This window comes from Macaca mulatta, chromosome 8, assembly GCF_049350105.2.
Source record: "Macaca mulatta isolate MMU2019108-1 chromosome 8, T2T-MMU8v2.0, whole genome shotgun sequence".
NCBI classification, from domain to species: Eukaryota; Metazoa; Chordata; class Mammalia; order Primates; family Cercopithecidae; genus Macaca; species Macaca mulatta.
Window position 1 is genome coordinate 25,172,618 of NC_133413.1, and position 22,355 is coordinate 25,194,972.

At 44.2% G+C, this 22,355-nt stretch overlaps 1 protein-coding gene across 11 annotated transcripts in view; it reads right to left on the bottom strand.

The window, feature by feature from the left end:
• The window catches only part of ENTPD4 (ectonucleoside triphosphate diphosphohydrolase 4), a 29,295-nt gene extending 23,468 nt beyond the window's left edge, over nt 1-5,827 (bottom strand). For 9 of the 11 annotated variants that reach the window (XR_013396830.1, XM_015144984.3, XM_077942730.1 and 6 more), the window contains exon 1: nt 5,668-5,827. The gene's annotated coding sequence lies outside the window, so the exon portion shown is untranslated. 11 annotated transcript variants of the gene reach the window in all.
• Nucleotides 5,828-22,355: the final 16,528 nt, after the last annotated feature.

Genomic DNA, 22,355 nt, shown 5'->3' on the forward strand with positions numbered 1-22,355 from the left:
GCAAGAAGTCAAGTTTTAGAGTTCTGGGACCCAAAAGGGTTAAGAACCTCTATACTAGAGTGACCTTTCCAAAACAAACAGGGAATCATACCTCCCCATCCCCCAACTTTTCTCTCTCACTCCTTAGGGTATAAAAGAGATCCCTCATGATCTAGTGCGGTGCTCTCCACTAAGTAGCCACTTGCCACAAGTGGTTATTTAAAGTAATTAAAATTAAATAAAATTAGCCAATTAAAATTAAATAAAAGTAGCCACTTGCCACGTGTGGTTATTAAAAGTTATTAAAATTAAATAAAATTAAAAATTGAGTTCCTCAGTTGTACTAGCCACCTTTGAAGTGCTCAACTGCCACATACAGCTTCTGCATTAGTCAGTCCAGACATAAAGCACTGACATCATCGCAGAAAGCTCTTTGCAAAGTACTGATCTGGGGCCCATCTTCTGTCTCATCCTGACAGACCCCTCCTATGTACCCTAGGCTCCAGCCACACGAAACACAAGCTACAGATCACTGAAATGCCTCTCATTCCTTGGCATTCGCAGAATGAACCTCTCCCTTGGGTCGTCAGTTGCATTACTAAGAATCAGTCCTGACACAAACCAAGCATGAGTCCTGGGTGAGTTTCCCTAATCCTCACATCCCCAGAGTATTTGCTTATCACAGCAGTGGGATAAAGTATTACACTTGTGGTTGGCTTCCTCATTACATGACAAGTCCCACTAGGGCAGGGACAGCCTCTTATTCTTCTGGTTCCCCAGTGACCAGTGCCTGCCATACAAATCATGGGTAACTCTTGCAGGTTTCACAAATGGCTGGAAATGGGAGACACAAAGATGAATTAGATACAGGCCCAGACCTTAAAGAATCTATAATGCAGTGGAGGAAATAAAACATACACACAAAGATATTAGACAGTAAAAAGTATGAATACTGCCTACCTGACAAAGGGAAAAAATCACTTTAGTTCAAGTTTTAATATGGTTTCCATATTGTACCCTGTACCCCAAATTTAGGACAAACAATGTCTGTGATTTAAAAGTTTACACAAAAAGTAAAAAGGAAAAAAAAAATCAGTGATCTAGATCTTTAAATGGATTTTAATGTTTTTATAAAATAGTTACACAAGTTTAAAACTTCTATGTGCTTTAAAAAAAAAAAAATTCCCTCCTCGGTACGAATACACACAACTTGGGAAAAGTACTTGCAACGTGCGTGACAAAGAGTAAATAACTTTTACATATCCAAAGTTCTCATAAAGAAATAAGAGACAGACTGAATAGAAAAATAAGCAAAGACAATGTGAGATTATTGAAATGATCTCATTGAAATGGCTGATAAAATAGAATTACCAGTATTCAGATAAATAGAAATAAAAACAGCTATCAGATTGGCAGTCATGAAGGCCTGGTGATACTTGGCTAACAGGGGACGGGGAAGACTGTGAGACTCTGGACAGGCACATCACTAACATTCTGGGGGTACTGGGGTGACACAAACATTTACGCGTGCCGACCCTCTGCTCTACCCATCACACTTCCAGAAATTCATCTTTAGGAAGTCATGGGGTAAATTCACTAAAATATCTATAGGATGTTCATCATAGTATTGTGTGTAACAGCAAAACACTGTTACTAATGTCCACTGTGGGGTACATTTATGCAGTGGAATACAATGTGACTATTAAAGGTGATGATACAGATCTATTTATTGACATGAAAAAGATGTTCATGATATATTAAGTGAAAAAATGTCACCATGCTTGGGGGGGATAAAATGTTAGGAAAGAAACCAAAATGTTAACAGTGCTTAGTTATTTCTGGGCAATGAGATCAGGTATCATCTTTATTTTCTTCCCTAGTCTTGCCTATATTTTTCAAAGGACATATATTAATTTTATCATCAGAAGAAATAACGATTTTTAACAAGCTACCTTTGACTGATGAAACCTTGTTTCCAGGATCAAATACTTTTCTGAACATACTGAAAAAGCCTATCTTAAAAGCCTATCAGGACACAGGAATTCCAATCCAAACACTAAAAAAAAAAAAAAAATCAGTGAGAGCTGTGTGATAGCTGAACTGAGAACCAAAGAAAAGAAAGTTTTAGTTAGCAGCTTCAAGTCACAGTTAAAGGCAAACTGGTCCTTGGGGAAGAAAATCAGGACTACAAAGGTGATATGAGGAGTAACAAACCCAACTCCAAATTTCAAGGAGTTTGCAGATGGCTACAGAGAAAATACTAATACCCAGAAAATAACCAAGCTACTAATTCAAGGCAATGTTAAATTACTCGTATTCTTGTTATAAGAGCTCAGAGAAGAGCACAGCGAAGGCTAGCTTTAGCAGGAAAAGATTTCTGGAGGTGGGCGGTCAATTCTGGATGGGGTGAGAACACACTTCGAAGAGGAAGGTGACCGCGAGAAGGATCACAGCACACTTAGGAAACTTTGTGTCATCTGAGGTTTGTCTCAGGACTTTTTTTTTTTTTTCTTTTGAGATATGTGATGATTTTGATCAAAAGGATAAACAGATATTTTAAGTTACAAAACTTGTGTTTAAAAGCAGAGAAAACAGGACAGCTTATAACTGCTGAAGCACTATAATTTTTACTCAGGACAAAAGTACAACAGATTATTGCCTAAAAGTTAACAATATGGTAATTTGATCTTCAAATGTAAACTCCAATTGTCCTTCTAGTTAAGAATCTTCGCACCAGGGCTCTGGGAGGCAAATTCAGTACCACCACATAAAACTGACATTTTTTTTTTTTTTTGAGACGGAGTCTCGCTCTGTCGCCCCGCTCTGTCGCCCGGGCAGGAGTGCAGTGGCCGGATCTCAGCTCACTGCAAGCTCCGCCTCCCGGGTTTACGCCCTTCTCCTGCCTCAGCCTCCTGAGTAGCTGGGACTACAGGCGCCCGCCACCTCACCCGGCTAGTTTTTTTGTATTTTTTAGTAGAGACGGGGTTTCACCGTGTCAGCCAGGATGGTCTCGATCCCCTGACCTTGTGATCCGCCCGTCTCGGCCTCCCAAAGTGCTGGGATTACCCGCTTGAGTCACCGCGCCCGGCCAAAACTGACATGTTTTAAAAAGGCCTAAATTGTGTTAGACCTATCACCAGAGAGATGCATTAACTCTCATGATTTCAGCTAGGGGGGCCCTGCTTGGCTGATCATTCTTTATTGGAATAAAGCCCATGGTCAGGTGTCAATGTCTTTGTCAGTCTCTCACTGACAGTTCTACAGACAACGACAAAAACAACGCAAATCAATCACAAAGGGAAATGGTTCCACTGGTGAAAAAACGCAAGATGCAAGGAAACAGATGTTAGTGAACTCAAATCACAGGCAAACAAAATCACAGAGAAGTCAGCCTCTGGGAGAGCTCGGCTTCTGAATAAGCAAAGGTACCATAGGGAAGGGTACTTCAGAAAAGAATGATTTGACTATCAAAGCATTCAAGAGAACCTGGAAAAATTAAATTTGCTCTCAACCATTCCAGCAGCGTTTTGCTTTCTGAGAGTGAGAGGCTGATGTGAAGGCTGCTAGGTGGCAGGGTGGCACCATTACTCAGCTGTGACAACAGATACATGAAGACAACTTGATTTATTCTTTAAGAAGAAACGTACGTAGTTGCTATTTACGATCTGTATGTTCTTCAATATTTATCTTAACCATTTCAATTTTATTTGTCAGTATAAAGTCTTAACCTCTTTCTCCCTCTCTATTCATTTGCAAAATTCTGGTTGCCATTTTAGTCTTTTTCTGGTCACTTTTCCTGCATTAACTCTGACTTTCCTCAAGTTCCAGTTCCACATTCCAAGCTCATTGAAGCCCTGTTACCGCAAACTCAGTCCAAGTCTGGGGCTGAAATCTTCTGATGTAAACTAATACCACCCTCCAAATTCTCCAGGTCTAAGATGGGTATCACCAATCCCCATTGACCTGGATTACCTGGTTCTCAGCTTTGATTCCCACTTCCTGTGTTGACATATTCTATCATTCTCCAAGCCCGTCGATTCTTCCTCAGATATCCCTCATATCTAAGATGACCATAGCAGGCATCACTATCTCAAGACAGATCTCTTGGCGACTCACCCATCTTCTGCCTTCACTGTGCACGCCACATTTTGCACATTTTGCAGGCAACTCTTTGTAAAACAAGGCCTTCAAAATATGACCAGCTAAGAACCTTCTGGAAGCACAAGGATCAACAATAAGTTTCCTGTGTGGCACCTGAAACCTTTTATCCATCAACTGGTCCACCTTATCTCACCAACCTATCCTCTCATCAGTCCCAGATACCATCTCTCTGCTCTAGTGCGGCAGTTCTCTCTCTTCTCTCCCACACAAGCTGTCCCCATGCCTGCCTCAGGCACTTACTAACAGCACTTCCTCCAAGGCAGCCTGTCCTCCTCTCAACATTACACTTCTTTCAAAGCACAAGTCAACATTTTTCTTTGTCAAGATTTAACCTGTTACACATCCTGAGGTTTTCTCACAATTGGAATCGTCTCTTTATTCATGGGTATTCTATTTTAAGTAAACATGCTGAGTAAATACGTAGAGAATATAAATCCTTACATAAATGTTCATTTTTGTCTCCTTCCTAGACTACACCCTCAAGGGCCTCGGTCACACATTTCCTACTAGAGGAGAAGAATATAAGCCATAGATTCAATATGCAACAACTACAAGAGATAAATCAATGTTAAGGTAAACACAGAAATAAACGACTAAACTATACAAATTAGTATTCCATTTTATAATTCTAATATGTCAAACAGAATTAACAAATCTGACACAAAAACATCAAATATATAACACAAATAATATAACTCTTCTAGGCCTCTCTAAAGCTGGATAATTTGGTATTTTCATCACAAAAAGCAGAAGACAACAGACAGCGCAATGTGAAATTAACCTGGGCTTTGAGTCTCTAATTTAGAATTCTTCCATTACCTGTAGTTTACCTTCTAGCCTGAAAGTTCCTGAATTATAAAGGATCTCTTTGGTTTCCTTCGTGATAAACGTTCTCTGAAAACGCTCTGCACCAGGGTACATCTAACTGGGGTCTGGAGCACCCTAAGGGTTCTGGGACATATTCTAGACCATGAGAGAATTGTCCCTTTAAAAGGGGTCCGCGCATTACTCAAGTTCAGAAACAATGCTGTGTATTATCTCTTTACTGCCCAATGAGCTCCATTTTCCCAAGAAGAAATCTAACATGAAATCTGGCAAAAGCAAAGCAAAGCAAAGCAAACCGAAAACGACAAGACGCGCGAATGTCATTTAAAGCGGCAGGCAGGGCCGGCTAGGTCCCCGGTGCAGCATCCGTGCTGCCCGGCCAAGCTCCGCCCATTCGAGGGGGGGATCCCGAGCGGTCAACCGAGGCGCGCGACCGCCAGATGTCCCCTGCCGGGGGCTGGGGGAGCGCCGGCCGCCACGGCTCACAGGCGCTGGTCCCGGGGCGCCCGGATGTGACCGCGCAGCAGGGGCGGCGGGAATCTGTCCGCGGGGCTAAGAGGGCGGCTGTTGGGGCCTGAGGCAGAGAGGCTCGTCCGCGGCCCGCTCGCCGAGCCGCCGGCCACCGCACTCCAACCCACCCGCCGTTGCCGGCCCCTTCGGCCGCCCGCCCTTCCCTCACTCGCGCCCGGAAGGCGGCCTTACCTGCTTGGCTGGCCGGGGACCCCGGGAGCGGGGGACCACCAACTGGCAGCATCACGGCCAGCCGGCTTCCTGGAGGCCGCGCTCCCTTCCTGGAGCCGCACCCCCACCCGGCACCCGCCGGCGACGCGTCACCGCCTGCGCCAGGAGCGCGCACGCTGGTGGCGGGAGCGCGCACGCCGACGGGCGCGTTGAGCACCGGGGGGGCGGAGCCTGATCCGGGATGATTGGCGTCCGAGCGCTGGGTTGTTTCGTGGATCCGCGTGGGCGTGCCTCCGCGCAGTGCGCGAGGAATGTGGAAGTGGTGGCACGGAGGCACCCAGTACTGTGGCGTGGTGCTCGTCTGGTTGTCAGCGAGCCGCAGCGTACTTAGGACACCGCAGTTTATCTTTCCTTAGCGCTCCTAACGGTTATGGAAAATAGCGGTTGAAAACCTAGTAAGGACTAGGCGTTGTTGCTCAACTCTTGACATTTACACCTTTGCTGGTAACTCTCCCTGTTTCACAGATGGGGAAACGGAGGCCCACACTTATTCAGTCTCTCTTGAGATCACCTAATTCGTGAGAAGTAGAGCCAGGATTTCATTCTTGCCTGTCAATGGCATATGTTAGAGCGTATGTTGGGGGAGACAGACTGCCCCATCCCTCCCCAACACACGCAATGGTTATGAGAAGAAATAAAGTGAGGACTGTTCCTGAGATTGACCCCATGACCTACACTTAGCTCAAGGCTAAGCTCTCTTAGCTCTCTGGTTTAGCAATAAACTGCTTTGAAGACACAGAACTTTGCACTTGAGAGCTGGAAGAGACCTTGGGAATCCCGGGTTCCATCCTTTCTTTCGCCTTGTATACACGTGAATGCGCTGTGGCCCAGAGATAGGAAGTGACCGGCCAATCCAGCCACTTTAAAAGATTTTTAAAAACAAGAGTCCTAGAAACTTCTACTCAATTTCATTTATCAAGTAAAACAAGCTTAGAACTCGAAGTTCTACATCTTAACACAGAATCCTTCTTGGTCCAGCACCCGCCTAGGTCCCCTCCTCCACCTGGATTCAGCTACTGTTAATGGAACAAACTATGAAGCCTTAGAAGATTAGAGCCAAAGGGACTCTACTGTCTAGCCCCAATCACCTTCTTTTACAGTTAAGAGCCTGGAACCCAGAGAGGTTGAGTGACTTGGTCAAGACCCCCTGGAGGCAGAGAGGAGAGCAGAACCAATGTTTCTGACTCTCACATGACTCGCGCATCAGTGTCTTTTTTTTGACAATCTGTTGCTGTAAGAAATTACTCGTTTGGATAATTTATACACTAGAAAACCCTGTGACCCAAGGACAGCATTGAGAAGCTAACGGTGGCCACTGACATACTGTGATTTTAAGGACAGGCTCCTTCGAAATTATCTGCCTTTCAAAATCCTTACCATTGGAGACATTGTATGGGGTTATGTTAGTCTTTCTTAAGGAGGACTCTACTAAAATGCCAGACTAGGCTGGGCATGGTGGCTCACACCTATAATCCCAGCACTTTGGGAGGCCAAGGCGGGTGGACTGCCTGAGATTAGGAGTTGAAGACCAGCCTGACCAACACGGTGAAATTTCTATTAAAAATAGAAACACTAGCCGGGCATGGTGACTTTTTTGTGCCTGTAATCACAGCTACTCGGAAGGCTGAAACAGTAGACTTGCTTGAACCCGGGAGGCGGAGGTTGCAGTGAGCTGAGATTACGCCAGTGCACTTCAGCCTGGGTGACAGAGTGAGACTGTCTCAGAGAGAGAGGAAAAAAAGCCAGACTAGTATGTATCATCACGCCATCCATATTTCCTGATAATTGATATGTAATAATTGTCTGAAAAGAGCTAGGAAAGAAAAATACAGGAAAGTATGGAAACATATAACTTGGAGTATTATATCCTAGAGCTGCAGTGACAAATTGCCCTCAACTGGGTGGCTTAAAGCAAGAGAATTTATTGTCTTCCAGTTCTAGATGGTAGAAGTCTGAAATCAAGGTGTCAGCAGGGCTGTGCTCTCTCTAAAGATCTAGGGGAGGATCCTTCTTTGCCTCTGCCTAGCCTCTGGTGGCTACTGGCCATCCTTGGCCTTCATCAGCTTGAAGATGCATCACTTTGGTCTCTGCCTCTGTTGTCACATGTATTATCTCTGTGTGTCTGTGTCTCTGTCTCCAAGTTTCTCTCTTCCCATAAAGACACCAGCCATATTAGATTCAAGACTCACCCTAATCCAATGTGATCTTATGATCTCATATTAACTTGATTATATTTGCAAAGACCCTGTTTCCAAATAAGGTCACATTCAGGGGTTCTGGGTGGACATGAATTTTTTGGGGGTGGTCACTATACAACTTAGTAGATGAGAGGACCATCCTGGTCTGGGTCATCAGGGAAAGCTTCTTTGAGGTAATGATGTCTGAGGTCACACCTGCACAATGAATGGGAATTTATTAGAATGCTGGGCCTATATGAAGGAATGGTGTTTCAGTCAGTGGAAACAGCAAAGAGGCTCTGAAGGGGCTCTTTCTCACTTGTTAATAAGAGAAACAAAAACTGGAGCTAGGCCAGGTGCAATGGCTCACGCCTGTAATTCCAACACTTTGGGAGGCTGAGGTGGGCGGATCACGAGGTCAGGAGATCGTGACTAACATCTGGCTAACACAGTGAAACCCCGTCTCTACTAAAAACACAAAAAATTAGCCGAGCATGGTGGTGGGTGCCTGTAGTCTCAGCTACTTGGGAGGCTGAGGCAGGAGAATGGCGAGAACCGGGGAGGCAGAGCTCGTAGTGAGCCGAGACCGCACCACTGCACTGTAGCCTGGGCCACAGAGCAAGACTCCATCTCAAAAAACCAAACCAAACCAAACCAAAACAAAACAAAACAAAACAAAACAAAACTGGGGCTAACAGGAGGGAACACTTACTAAGAACTTTATGTGCCAGGCATGGTTGTAAGAACATTAGAAAACACTGCATACTGAATAATAGTGAAACTACATCAAAATATGTGGAATGCAGTCAGAGCAGTCCTTAAAGAGAAATTTATAGCTTTAAAAGTTTATTTTAGTAAAGAAAAAAGGTTTGAAATCAATTGTCTTAAGTTTCCACCTTATGAAGTTAGAATAAGAAAGCAAATTAAAGCCGAAGTGAATAGGAGGAAAAAAAAATTAAAAATAATGTGAGACATTAACCAACTTACAAGTTGGTTCTTTGAAAATATTAACAAAATTGCTAAACTCCTAGTGAGACTGAACAGGAGAGAAAAACACTAATAACAAATATCAAGAATAAAAGAGGAACATCCCTACAGATATACAGAAATTGAAAATATAATAAGAAAACATTATGAATAACTTTATGCTGATGATTTCAATAATTTACATTCAATGGAAAAAGTCTTTGAAAAATACAGCTTCCCAAAACTGGCACAAGAAAAAATAGAACATTTGACTCACCCCATATCTTTTTTTTTTTTTTTTTTTGAGACGGAGTCTTGCTCTGTCGCCTGGGCTGGAGTGCAGTGGCCGGATCTCAGCTCACTGCAAGCTCCGCCTCCCGGGTTCCCGCCATTCTCCTGCCTCAGCCTCCCGAGTAGCTGGGACTACAGGCGCCCGCCACCTCGCCCGGCTAATTTTTGTATTTTTTAGTAGAGACGGGGTTTCACTGTGCTAGCCAGGATGGTCTCGATCTCCTGACCTCGTGATCCGCCCGTTTTGGCCTCCCAAAGTGCTGGGATTACAGGCTTGAGCCACCACGCCCGGCCTGACTCACCCCATATCTTTAAGGTCCTAAAAAGAAAATTCCAGAGCAAGATGGTTTCACTAGTAAATGTTTATCAACCATTTAAGAAAGGTAATATTAATTTTATATAAACTCGTTTGAAAGAACAAAGGAAGAGAGAACACTTTTTAATTTATAAGTTCAGAATAATCCTGATACCAAGAAATAAAAAGGAAAGAAAATCACACACCTCTATTTCTTACATAGGTGCAAAAATTTTCAAGATGTCGGCAAATCAAGGTGGGGTGTAATGACTCACGCCTGTAATCCCAGCACTTTGGGAGGCCGAGGCAGGTGGATCACCTGAGGTCAGGAGTTTGAGACCAGCCTGGCCAACATGGTGAAACCCCGTCTCTACTAAAAATACAAAAATTAGCCGGGCAAGGGGTGGGCGCCTTTAATCCCAGCTACTCAGGAGGCTGAGGCAGGAGAATTGCTTGAACATGGGAGGTGGAGGTGGCAGTGAGCTGAGATTGCGCCACTGCACCCAGCCTGGGTGACAGAGCGAGACTCCATCTCAAAAAAACAAAAACAAAAACAAAAACAAAATTGGCAAATCAAATCCAGCGACATCTGAAAAGAGCAAGAAGCATTACCAGGTGGGATTTTTTTCGAGGAATGCAAAGTTGGCTCAACATTTGAGTCAATCAGTGTCATTCACTACATAAACAGAATAAAGAAGAAAATTCATATGATTCATATGATCTCAGTCAATGTAAAAATAATTTGGCAAAATTCAACACCCATTCATGATTTTTTAAAGAAGCCTCTATCAACTGTAAAGGGAATGATTTTCCTCAGTTTGATGGAGCATCTACAAAAGAATACAGTTATCATGCTTGTAAAATCAAAGTAACTCATTACATGCATGGGACTTAAAAAGTGTTAAATGAAATACTGAAAAAATATGTGGAGATACGTGACCATTTTGCAACCATGGGACAACAGTCATGCTGGTAAGAGCCAACGATAAATACAATGGAACTGAAAGATAGAATTGTTTGGGTCCATGAAGGCATTATTAAGCCGCTGAACTAGTACCGGTGACTATGTCTACCCCCTGACTTCTTATTAGGAGAGAAAAATAAGCTCTTTATTTGTTTAAATTTCTTTTCGTTGGATATTCCATTACTTCTTCTTAGGTCTTTAAAAATGTTTATTGACTGGTTAGGTGACTTGCTCAAGGTCATAAAACTGAATGGGAGACAGGATGACTTAATGTAAAAAGTACCCAGTTGGGAGGCAGGAAACCTGAATCTTTATTCCGTTATGCTACCAATAGGCTGTGTAAGCTTGGAAACTTTAGTTTGCCTCACTGGTCCTCACCACCCATGTATAATTTTTAAAAGGAAAGGGGTTCGTGGAGATGGCTAGGCTGACCTTTAAGGTTCTTTCCAGGTCTAAAATCTATGATTTCTGAGAGGCAAAAGAGAAGACTAGAAGTAAGGTTTTCCGTTTCTCTCTTCTCCTTTCCCTCTCTGCTGTGGTCTGAATGTGCCCCCCAGTTTTCATGTGTTGAAACGTAATGGCCAATGTGATTAGTGTTAGGGGGTTCTGCCTCTCAGCATTAATTAAGTCATGAGGGTGGAGCCCTCAGGGGTAGGATTAGAGGCCTTATAAAAGGGCTTGAGGAAATGTGTTTACTCTCTTTTGCTCTTCTTCCTTGTAAGTACCTAGTACTGAATCCTTTCTGTCTTTCCATGCCTTCTATCAGATGAAGACATCTAGATGGCTCAATCTTTGAGGAACAGGTTTTTACCAGATACAAAATGTGCTTTGGACTTCCCAGCCTCCAGAACTGTGAGAAAATAAATTTCTGTCCTTTATAAATTATCCATTCTATGGTACTTTGTTATAGTGGCACAAATGAACTAAGACAGTCTCTTCTTCTCTCCTTTCCCTTCCTTCTCTTTCTTCTTCTTCTTTTTTTTTTCCTTTTCACTTTTTTCTTTCTTTCTTTCTTTTTTTTTTTTTGAGACAGAGTCTCATTCTGTCACCCAGGCTGGAGTGCAGTGGCGCCATCTCAGCTCACTGCAAGCTCTGCCTCCCAGGTTCACGACATTCTCCTATCTCAGCCTCCCAAGTAGCTGAGACTACAGGCGCCTGCCACCACGCCCAGCTATTTTTTTTTTGTATTTTTAGTTGAGACGGGGTTTCACCGTTTTAACCAGGATGGTCTTGATCTCCTGACCTCGTGATCCACCTGCCTCGGCCTTGCAAAGTGCTAGGATTACAGGCGTGAGCCTCTGCACCCGGCCTCTTTCTTCTTAAGAAATAAAACATAAGGGCCAGGCACAGGGGCTCATGCCTATAATTCCAGGGCTTTGGGAGGTGAAAGTGGGAGGATTGCTCGAGCCCAGGGGTTTGAAGCTGCAGTGAGCTGTGATTGCACCACTGCACTCCATCCTGGGTGACAGAGCAAGGTCCTGTCTCCAAAGAAAACTTAAAAAAAAAAATCAAACATAAGATAGAAGACCTCTTTCCTTCTTTTGTTGAACTTGAGATTTCTTTGTAACAGTGTATACGGGAATGTTGATGAATGGATTAGGGCAGATGAACAACAATCAATATCTAAAACTCAATTATGATTTCTCTTTAATTATCTTTCTAGAAAACCCTCCGACATGGCAATTGCTTGAAATTCTGCTCTCCAAATGTTTTAATCCATCATTCCAAGGAACCTAAATTGGCTCACCTGTCCCTCCTGGCTGTGTGTGGGTGTTGGGGGGAGGTAACCATGCTAGATGTCAGGAAACAAAGGAGTCCTGTGGCCCTTGGAAATGAGGAGTCCTCTTCCCTGGCCCTGTTTGCTTTCCAATACATTCATGCACAGGCTAGTCTTGAGTGACTTGGCTAATAATCCTATATATTTACACAGCCTTTGTCTTCAGGAGATCATGTCACTTTACAGGCGTGGTCTCATTTATGAGCCCAGCATTCCTAAGGCCAAGGGATTTTTATTTCATGGTGTTTTGTTGTGGAGAGAAATAGAAAGTGACTTGTTCAAAGCAACATCAAAATCCAGGGTTTCCTCTAAACTTTTCTCATCAAAGCAGAGTGATCAAACCGTACCATAAAGGAGTCACATGGGAGACGAGTAACTGAACACACACACACACACACACACACACACACACGCGCGCGCGCACACGTAGGCAGCAGACATGGTTGCTTTTACTGCTCGGGACCCATGTCTCTAGTTTTGGTAACAGTACCTCAAATTTCTGAAGGAATATACTTAGGTCGTACTTGGTCCGTTTGCGTCAGAAATTATGACCCTGGCCTGGTTAATCAAGGTAATTTTGTCTCCTGGCACGATGATGGGCACATGAGTCAATGTTGTTCTGATCAGATATAAGCCCCATTTTTCAATATCAGCTTCATCTGTGATAAAGATGATACTTTGGTTTGTAAACCCAGAAAATCTGAGACAGGTCTCAGTTAATTTAGAAAATTTATTTTGCCAAGGTTGAGGATGTGTGCCCGTGACACACACTCAGAAAGTCCTGATGACATGTGCCCAAGGTGGTTGGGGTACTGCTTCGTTTTATACATTTTAGGGAGTCATGAGACATCAATCGATATATGTAAGAAGTACTTTGGTTCTGTTCAGAAAGGCGGGGACAACTCAAAGCAAGGAGGGAGCTTCCGATCACTGGTAGGTGAGAGGAAAATGGTTGCATTCTTTTGAGTTTCTGATAAACCTTTCTAAAGGAGGCAATCAGAATATGCATCTATGTCAGTGAGCAGAGGGATGACTTTGAGTAGATTGGGAGGCAGGTTTGCTCTGAGCATTTTCCAGTTTGAATTTTCCCTTTGGCTTAGTGATTTTGGGGCCCCAAGATATTTTCCTTTCACAGGTTTTCGTACGGTTTTTGTTTCATTTCTAAAATTATTCAAACTTAAGCAGGAAGCAGTGATTAGTTTATTGGACCCCTTAAACCTCTAAACCTCTGTTCCTTCCTCACACCAGATAACATACCATTCTTCCTCTCAGCATCCTTCCCGAATGCACCATCATCTTTAGGTTAAGGTTGAAATTCCTGAGCAAATCAGCTGCAAATCAATGGGGTGATCAGCTGTCATGGACAGGATGGCTTCAGACTAGTCTCCTTAGCATGACATCCCAAGGCCATGGTTAAGTCGCTTTCAACTTTTAAGCCTGATGTCCAGACACTTCCCCGTATATATTTTCCCTGTGTTCTAACATATTTAGTGGACTATTTGCTTGTTTTCCGATTGTTCCCCTTCCCTTCCCTTCCCTTCCCTTCCCTTCCCTTCCCTTCCCTTCCCTTCCCTTCCTTTCCCTTCCCTCCCCCCTCCCTCCCCTCCCTCCCCCTCCCTCCCCCTCCCTCCCCCTCCCTCCCCCTCCCCTCACCTACCCTCGCCTACCATCTCCTTCCCTTCCCTTGGAGTGCAGTGGCATGATCTTGGCTCACTGCAACCTCTGCCTCCCAGGTTCAAGCGATTCTTCTGCCTCAGCCTCCTGAGTAGCTGGGACTTCAGGCACGTGCCACTATGCCTGGCTAATTTTTGTATTTTTAGTAGCGATGGAGTTTCACCATGTTGGTCAGGCTGGTCTCAAACTCCTGACCTCATGTTCTGCCCAGTGAGCAGGGCTTTTCTAAGTGCCAGCCATCTGTGACTGACTGCACAGATCCCACGTCCTAGAAGCAGCTCTGTAGCTACCCCAGGAAAGTGTAGCCCTATGGCCTTGACTGTGGAAGCCTCTGCTGTTGCCCAAGGCTGTGGGCTGGCCTGAGCAGCTGGGAGGATGGGTGGGGAGTGTGGGGCTTCAGGGCAGAGCTTGAGCCTTGATACTTGCCTGACTTTCGGTCGTACAGAAACCACAGCATTACAGACTTTTCTATGTTGTTGTTACAAAGATATATAGATTTAATATATATATGTAAAAATAAATGCAAAAAAGTAAAAATTAAAGGGGCTGTAACATTTGATTTACTAGTTTATCTGAATTTATCATCTTAAACATCTTAAAACATGTGTGTGTCCTCTTAGCCTTGCCCCTCCAAATGTTTGTGGCAATCCCAGAGTGGAGAACGCAGAAGGAATGAATAAACCTCCTTGAAGAGGTGGCATGAGATGGGATTGAAGACACAAGGAGAACGATAAATGTGAAGAGGAGGAAGGATTCTTCTTTTGTGAAAAAGAATTGTGGTAAAATACACATAACATAAAATGTACCATCTTAAATTTATTTATTTATTTATTTACTTACTTACTTATTTATTTTTAGAGACAGTGTCTCTGTCACCCAGGCTGGAGTGCAGTGGCACAATAGTAGCTCACTGTAACCTCAAACTCCTTGGCTCAAGTGATCCTCCTGCGTCAGCCTCCCAAAGTGCTGGGATTACAGGCATGAGCCACTGCACCCAGCCCATCTTGATCATTTTTAAGTGTACACTTCAGTAATGTTAAGTGTATTCATATTACTGTGCCACCAATCTCCAGAACTTTTTCATCTTGCACAACTGAAACTCTATACCTGTTAAACAACTCCCCATTCCTTTCTTTTCCATCCCCTGGCAACCCCCAGTCTGCTTTCTGCCTATAAATTTGACTACTCTAGACACCTCATATATGTGGAACCATACAGCATCGGTCTTTTTGTGACTGGCTTATTTCAGTTAGCATAAGGTTTTCAAGGTTCATCTGTGTTGCAGCATGTGTTGGAATGTCTCTCCTCTTTAAGACCAAATAATACTCCACTGTGTGGATATACTGCATTTTATTTATCCATTCATCTGTTGATGGACACGTGGGTAGCCTCCACCTTTGGGTATTGTAAATACTGCTGCTATGAACATGGGTATGCAAATGTGTCTTTGGGACTCTGCTTTTAATCCTTTGGATGTATACCCAGAAATGGGGGATGTCTTAGTCCATTTTGTGTTGCTCTAACAGAATACCACAAACTGGGTAATTTATAATGAAATTTAGATTTTAAAAGAAACAAATTTTTGGCCAGGCGAGGTGGCTCATACCTGTAATGTCAGCACTTTGGGAGGTTGAGGCGGGTGGATCACTTGAGGTCAGAGGTTCAAGACCAGCCTGGCCAACATGGTGAAACCCTGTCTCTACTAAAAATATAAAAATTAGCTGGGCGTGGCAGCATACATCTGTAGTCCCAGCTACTCAGGAGGCTGAGGCGGGAGAATCGCTGGAACCCAGGAGGTGGAGGTTGCAGTGAGCCAGATCGTACCACTGCACTCCAGCCTGGGTGACAGAGCAAGACTCTGTCTCAAAAAAAAAAAAAAAAAAAAAAAAAGTATTATCTCATGGTCCCAGAGGCTGGGAGGTCCAAGACCAAGGGGCTGGCAGCAGGGACATCATGTGGGCAGCAATCACAGATCACAGAGACACAGATCACAGTAGGCTGGAGACTGGTTGGAGGTGGGGCAGTGGGAGGGCAGGGTGGCAGTTTCATGTGCTGGATTTGGAAGAACAAGTAGAAATAACCAGACACAAAGTTCCAATTGTAATGACAATACATGAAGTCCTCAATCTGGACTTCCAAGAACTGAACCATTAGTCACTTATGAGACCTTGGGCAAGTTACTACTTTTTTTTTTTTTTTTTGAGACAGAGTCTCATTCTGTCACCCAGCTGGAGTGCAGTGGCATAATCTGGGCTCACTGCAATCTCTGTCTCCCGTGTTTAAGCAATTCTCCTGCCTCAGCCTCCCAAGTAGCTGGGATTACAGGTGTGCACCACCACACTCAGCTAATGTTTGTATTTTTGGTAGAGATACGGTTTCACCACATTGGCCAGGCTGGTCCCCAACTCCTGACCTCAAATGATCCATCCACCTTGGCCTCCCAAAGTGCTGGGATTACAGGTATGAGCCACTGTACCTGGCCACGTTATTACTTTTTTAAGCTCCCATTTTCTCAATGGTAAAATGGAGGTAACATTACCCGGCCGGGCGCGGTGGCTCAAGCCTGTAATCCCAGCACTTTGGGAGGCCGAGGCGGGTGGATCACGAGGTCAGGAGATCGAGACTATCCTGGCTAACATGGTGAAACCCCGTCTCTACTAAAAATACAAAAAACTAGCTGGGCGTGGTGGCGGGCGCCTGTAGTCTCAGCTACTTGGGAGGCTGAGGCGGGAGAATGGCGTGAACCCGGGAGGCGGAGCTTGCAGTGAGCCGAGATCACGCCACTGCACTCCAGCCTGGGAGACACAGCGAGACTCCGTCTCAAAAAAAAAAAAAACAAAAAACATTACCCAGCTGTTTAGATTGCTGTGAGAATTAAATGAAATAATCCAACTGAAGTGCTAAGTACAAAGCTTGACATATAATAATAATTGATACAAAGTCCACTGTGAATCATTATTAAATGGCACCTCCTAATTTGATAGTGGACGGTAGTCAAGGGAGAAGAATACATCTCTATAAATGCCCTTCCTAATCAAACTATGCTACTTGTTGGAAAATTAATGTACATTGCTAACGAGTCTCTCTTTCACTCATATCATTTGCTCTGTAGTTGTTTGGTGATCCAAATGTTCTTCATGTCTGCACCATCCTAAAGGTGTCTTCAGATTAGAATCCAGTGGTCAGGGGCTCTGCCTACCTGGGTTTCCTCTTACTTGTCCTAGAGCCCCGGACAGCTCCCATAGCTGCAGTTTCAGAAGGCACTTTAGAAATGAACAAGCTCAGCCTGTAATCCCAGCACTTTGAGAGGCTGAGGCTGGTGGATCACCTGAGGTCAGGAGTTTAAGACCAGCCTGGTCAACGTGGTGAAACTCCGTCTCTACTAAAAAACACAGAAGTTAGCCAGGCGTGATGGTGGCTGCCTGTAATCCCAGCTACTTGAGAGGCTGAGATGGGAGAATCGCTTGAACCTGGGAGGCGGAGGTTGCAGGGAGCCAAGATCGTGCCACTGCACTGCAGCCTGGGCGACAGAGCGAGACTCTTGTCTCAAAAACAAAACCAACAAACAAAAAAGAAATGAACAAGCCCTGAGTCTCCTTGTCCATGAAGGGAGATGGAGGCCGGTGTATGTGCCACCACATACTTGCCCCACACCGACGGCAGCATAAAAACAGTGATGAGCAAAGCAACACATCTGCTTTCACAGTTCTCCTCTCAGCAGCTGGGGCACAGGTAGAGACAGGAGTTGCTGTCTTTCAGGGCCGTGCTTAGTCAGTCCTGTGAAAGTTTCCCAGATACGCATACACAGAGGGTGTCAGTTCAGGCTCAAAGGTGGCCTCCCAAAGCTGACCACCCTCCGGGAGTGACCTGTGTGTACAGCTGGCTTCCTGCTCCCCCGCTGGGGAAGAGGCTGTTGTTGTGTTTCTAAACAATGCTTTCAGGGCTGGCTTCCTCGGTGAGGAGTCCACTGCATCGGGACTTGGATCAAGAGGTCTACGTTTTCTTCCTGCCCTGTACTTTAATATAATTATCATAACTGAAAAGGTAATGTAAGAAGGTTAATCAGAATATTAACTATACTCTAACAAAACAACTTGCTTTTATTTTTATTTTTTGGTGTGTCACCTGACACCTGATCACTTTACATTTTTGCCATCGTGGCATACTTCAATTTACAAGAGCAGTGACTACATTTATTTTGGTACCCTTTCATTACTTGGTGCTTGGTGCAATACTTGATACATAGCATGTGGCCAACAAATGATTATTGAATAAATACTTTTTTTTTTTTCGGGAGAGAGTCTCGCTCTGTCGCCCAGGCTGGAGTGCTGTGGCACGATCTTGGCTCACTGCAACCTTTGCTGCCTAGGGTTCAAGCGATTCTCATGCCTTGGCCTCCTGGAGTAGCTGGGCTTATAGGCACTTGACACCTTGCCTGGCTAATTTTTGTATTTTTAATAGAGACGGGGTTTCACCATGTTGGCCGGACTGGTCTTGAACTCCTGGCCTCAAGTGATCTACCCGCCTTGGCCTCCCAAAGTGCTGGGATTACAGGCGTGAGCCACCGCGCCTGGCCTGAATGCTGTTTTTTAATACACCGTTTTCATTGAGTGTAATAGGAACAATTCCCTATGCTTCTAGAGTATAAACAATTGTAATTTTTAATGTTTCCATACCAGCAGAGAATCAAAATTTATTAAAGGTTTCATTTAGTTTGAATTTTGACTGTTTCCTTTGTTGTTTTTACTGTTGTACATATTATCATAAAAAGGTTCATGCACATTTTTTAGCACCTTTGGAATTAAATGCCTTAGAATCAATTCCCAAGAATGGAATTACTGCCTTTCGGAGGTGTGGACAATTTTATGGTTCAATGTGTTTCTTAAGGGTTTGCCCTCTCTACAGAACATATTCATGCATCTCTCTCTAAATATGTCCTAGTGAACCATGAAAGGCCCAGAGGCCATTTCCAAAAGCCCCTAACTGAGATCTCTTCGAAGGGTCTGAAGACATTCATTGGAGGCCAGGAGCACTAGGGGCCATCTCTGTTAGGTGGAACAGAGTAGATCTTCTGGTTTCTGAGTAATAACATGGATTATTAACAGAAATGATGCCGTTCCTCTTAGGTCCTGAAACAAAATCCAAAAATGTGCCCTACGGTAATGCAAACTCTCTGAGAGGCAGCATAGCTCCAGGCAGGTCTTGCTTTGATATTAAATGAAACTGTGTGATCATAAAGCCTACGTGAGAACTCTATTAATAGCTTTTATTGCTTCTCTAACAAACTGTCACAAACTTAGTGGCTAAAAACAATGCGAGTTTATTACCCTACAGTTAGGTTGACATGGGCCTACAAGGGTCTCACCAGCCACAAGGCTGCATGCTTTTCTGGAGGTTCTAGCGGGAATCTGCTTCCTTGCCACTTCCAACTTCCAGAGACCACCCTTGCCACTTCCAAATTCCAGAGATCTTTCCTTGGTTGCTGCTTGGGCCTCTTCCTCCATCTTCACAGTCAGCAACGATCAACTCTCTCTTCCCTAAGCCTGGAAAGTCTCTCTGATGTTAAAGGACTCATGTGATTACATTGGGCTCACCTGGGTAATCCAAGCTACTCTCTCATTTCAAGGTCCTTAATCAATCTGTAAAATCCCCTTTGTTATGTGAGGTAATGTATTATAGGTTCCAAGGATTAGATCAGGGACATGCGTGGGAGTGAGAGAGGTGGAGAGAGGGATTATTTTGGCTACTACAAGACCTAAAATGGGAATATATTTCTTTAATTAAAAATATATGCATCTTAAGAATGACATAATAGACTTTGGGGACTCAGGGGGAAAGGGTAGGAAGGGGGTGAGGGATAAAAGACTACAAATTGGGCTGAGTGTAGACTACTTGGGAAATGGGTGCACCAAAATTTCAAAAATCACCAATAAAGAACTTACTCATTTTACCAAGTACCACCTGTTCCCCCAAAACCTATGGAAATAAAAAAATTAAAAAAAAATATTTCTATACGCATCCATGGAACATATAACATTATTTATCCACTTACATAACAAGTGACTAAATTGGGTGAGTCAAGCATAAAAATGAGCTCAGAGAACTCTTCATCCCCGGAGGCATTCAGAGAAAGCTCTCTGGGATACCACGCAGCCTGGCTGTCCATCGCCTGTGACCCCAGGGCGAGGCCTGCCTCCCTTCTTCAAGCTTGGTACAACTGCCTGCCATTGTGGGAAAGTGGGGCTAGGGCAGAGGCATGACCTGGCATGGCATCAGGCAGAGAGAGGGGGTGAGAGCAGGAGCGAGGCCCTCAAGGTGGACTTGCTGAGGATGTCTCCGGTTCCTAGGCTCTGTGTGCAGAGCTTCCTTTTGCAAGGACATCTTCCTCCTTGGTGGGCCTCATCCATCTGCTTCCCCAGGCTATTGGATTTTTCTCGCCTGGATCTTGTGTTTAGTAAAAGTTCCCCTAGAGAGGGTGCGTGATGAATGACTGTGCCACAGTTGTAGTGTGTGTGTGTGTGTGTGTGTGTGTGTGTGTGTCTTGGAGTTGCCAGACTTGAAAGCTGAGGCTTTTGTTTTTCACTTGTGACTAACATGAATGGAAGTGTAATACAAAGAAGGATAAGGAGAGCATCTTTCCCGGAAGCCTGGAAGTTGAGGGTATGGGTGGAGAGAAGCCACTGAGCTCCGGGATATGGAACTGAGCGCAAAACGGGCAGCAAGTGGCTTTCTTTTGGGATGCTATGATGTGTTCTGACCTGGGATTCAGGACCCACTGCATTTGACTCTGAATCCCAGCTCTTTGCGAATCCTGAACGTATGTTGGCACCAGATCCCCTTTGAGCCCTCCAGTGAAGCCTCGGATTTACCACTAGATGGCGTCCGAGCTCGCGCTCTCCACCGCGGCGCAGCAAGGCGGCAGGAAGCGATCCCGAGGTGCCTCAGTGGCCACGGACAGGGAGGTGACAAGAGTTCTATTCCATCAGACACAGCCACTCCTGCCCCTGGTTTTGCCTGATTCCCTAGGAGTATCCATCAAGACTAAACTAGGAAGTTTTTGCTCCTCCATTCCCTGGATCCAATCCTAGGGAAAATGTGGTCCTTTTGCTTCTGGGGACTCCCAAAATGAAACGTGCACCTTTTCCAGTAAAAACTAATTTGTTTTGTAATTTATTTTGTTTGTTTGTTTATAGGAAAAGGAGAGGCATACTAATTTGGGCTTGAGTTTTGGATCTTATTTTCTAGGCAAAGCCCTCTCCGGGCCTACATTTCTAGTTTATAAAATGAAACTAGAAATTCCTGCCTCATGAAACTGCCTGAGTAAAACACAATAATGCTGTGTCATGTGTGTGGCACAGTTTCTGGCACTCAGTAGGCGCTTTATATCTTACTTCTATTCCAGGTGGATTGGAGCTCTATTTATTCACCTTTACACGTTCTTGTCTATCACAGCGCCTGACATCCTCCATGCAGAGGAACAAACTCACAAATGGGATTTGCAAACATTGATCTTCATCAACTATTCTATTACTGAAACACTAAATTTTGTAGAGGATTCAGAAGATTATATTATGAAACTGTTGCCTACGGTGTCTAACAAAATGACCGGAGAAGACAAGATTAATGAAAACACATTTAACAGTGAACACAGAAGCTACTAAACGAAAAGTAATTAAAAATGTGTGATCGGCCATGTGTGGTGGCTCATGGTTGTAATCCCAGCACTTTGGGAGGCTGAGGCGGGCAGATCACTTGAGGTCAGGAGTTCAAGACCAGCCTGACCAACATGGTGGAACCCTGTCTCTACTAAAAATACAGAAATTAGCTGAGTGTGGTGGTGCATGCCTGTAATCCCAGCTACTCAGGAGGCTGAGGCTGGAGAATCACTTGAACCTGGAGGTGGAGGTTGCAGTGAGCCGAGATTGTACCATTGCACTCCAGCCTGGGCAACAGAGGGAGACTCTGTCTCAAAAAAATAAATTAATTAAATAAAAATGTATGATATTGGCTGTTTATAATTAAGTTTATAGCTCCTCAAACAGAGCTCAGTTTCTTGAATTCTGACATTCAAGAGGTGAGTTGACATCTGGATTATTTGTTGATTACAGGCTGTTTGTCAGATCCTAGAAATTTTATGGGAAGAAGACGACAAATTTTGCAACGGGGATATTGTTATGTCTAGAAGGCAACCCTGTGAGCAGGTAGACCTCATGAGAGCTTCAAGCTTCCAAGTATGAAATAGAGGTGCCTGGAGACAGGAAAAAGGAGCCCCAAAAGGGAAGTGAAAGGACACTGAAGACAACATTTAGCTACTGCACCATTTGGTGGATGATTTCTTCCTCATTCAGGGTGTGAATAACTCATGTAATTATAATCTGGAAGCTACCTTAAACGTGTTGCGGCTTGATCTTGCACCCAATATAGGAGATTTTATATCCTATCATTGACTAAAGACATCCCAATCACAGCTTAAACGCTTTCAGGGATGGGAATTCATTCCCTTGG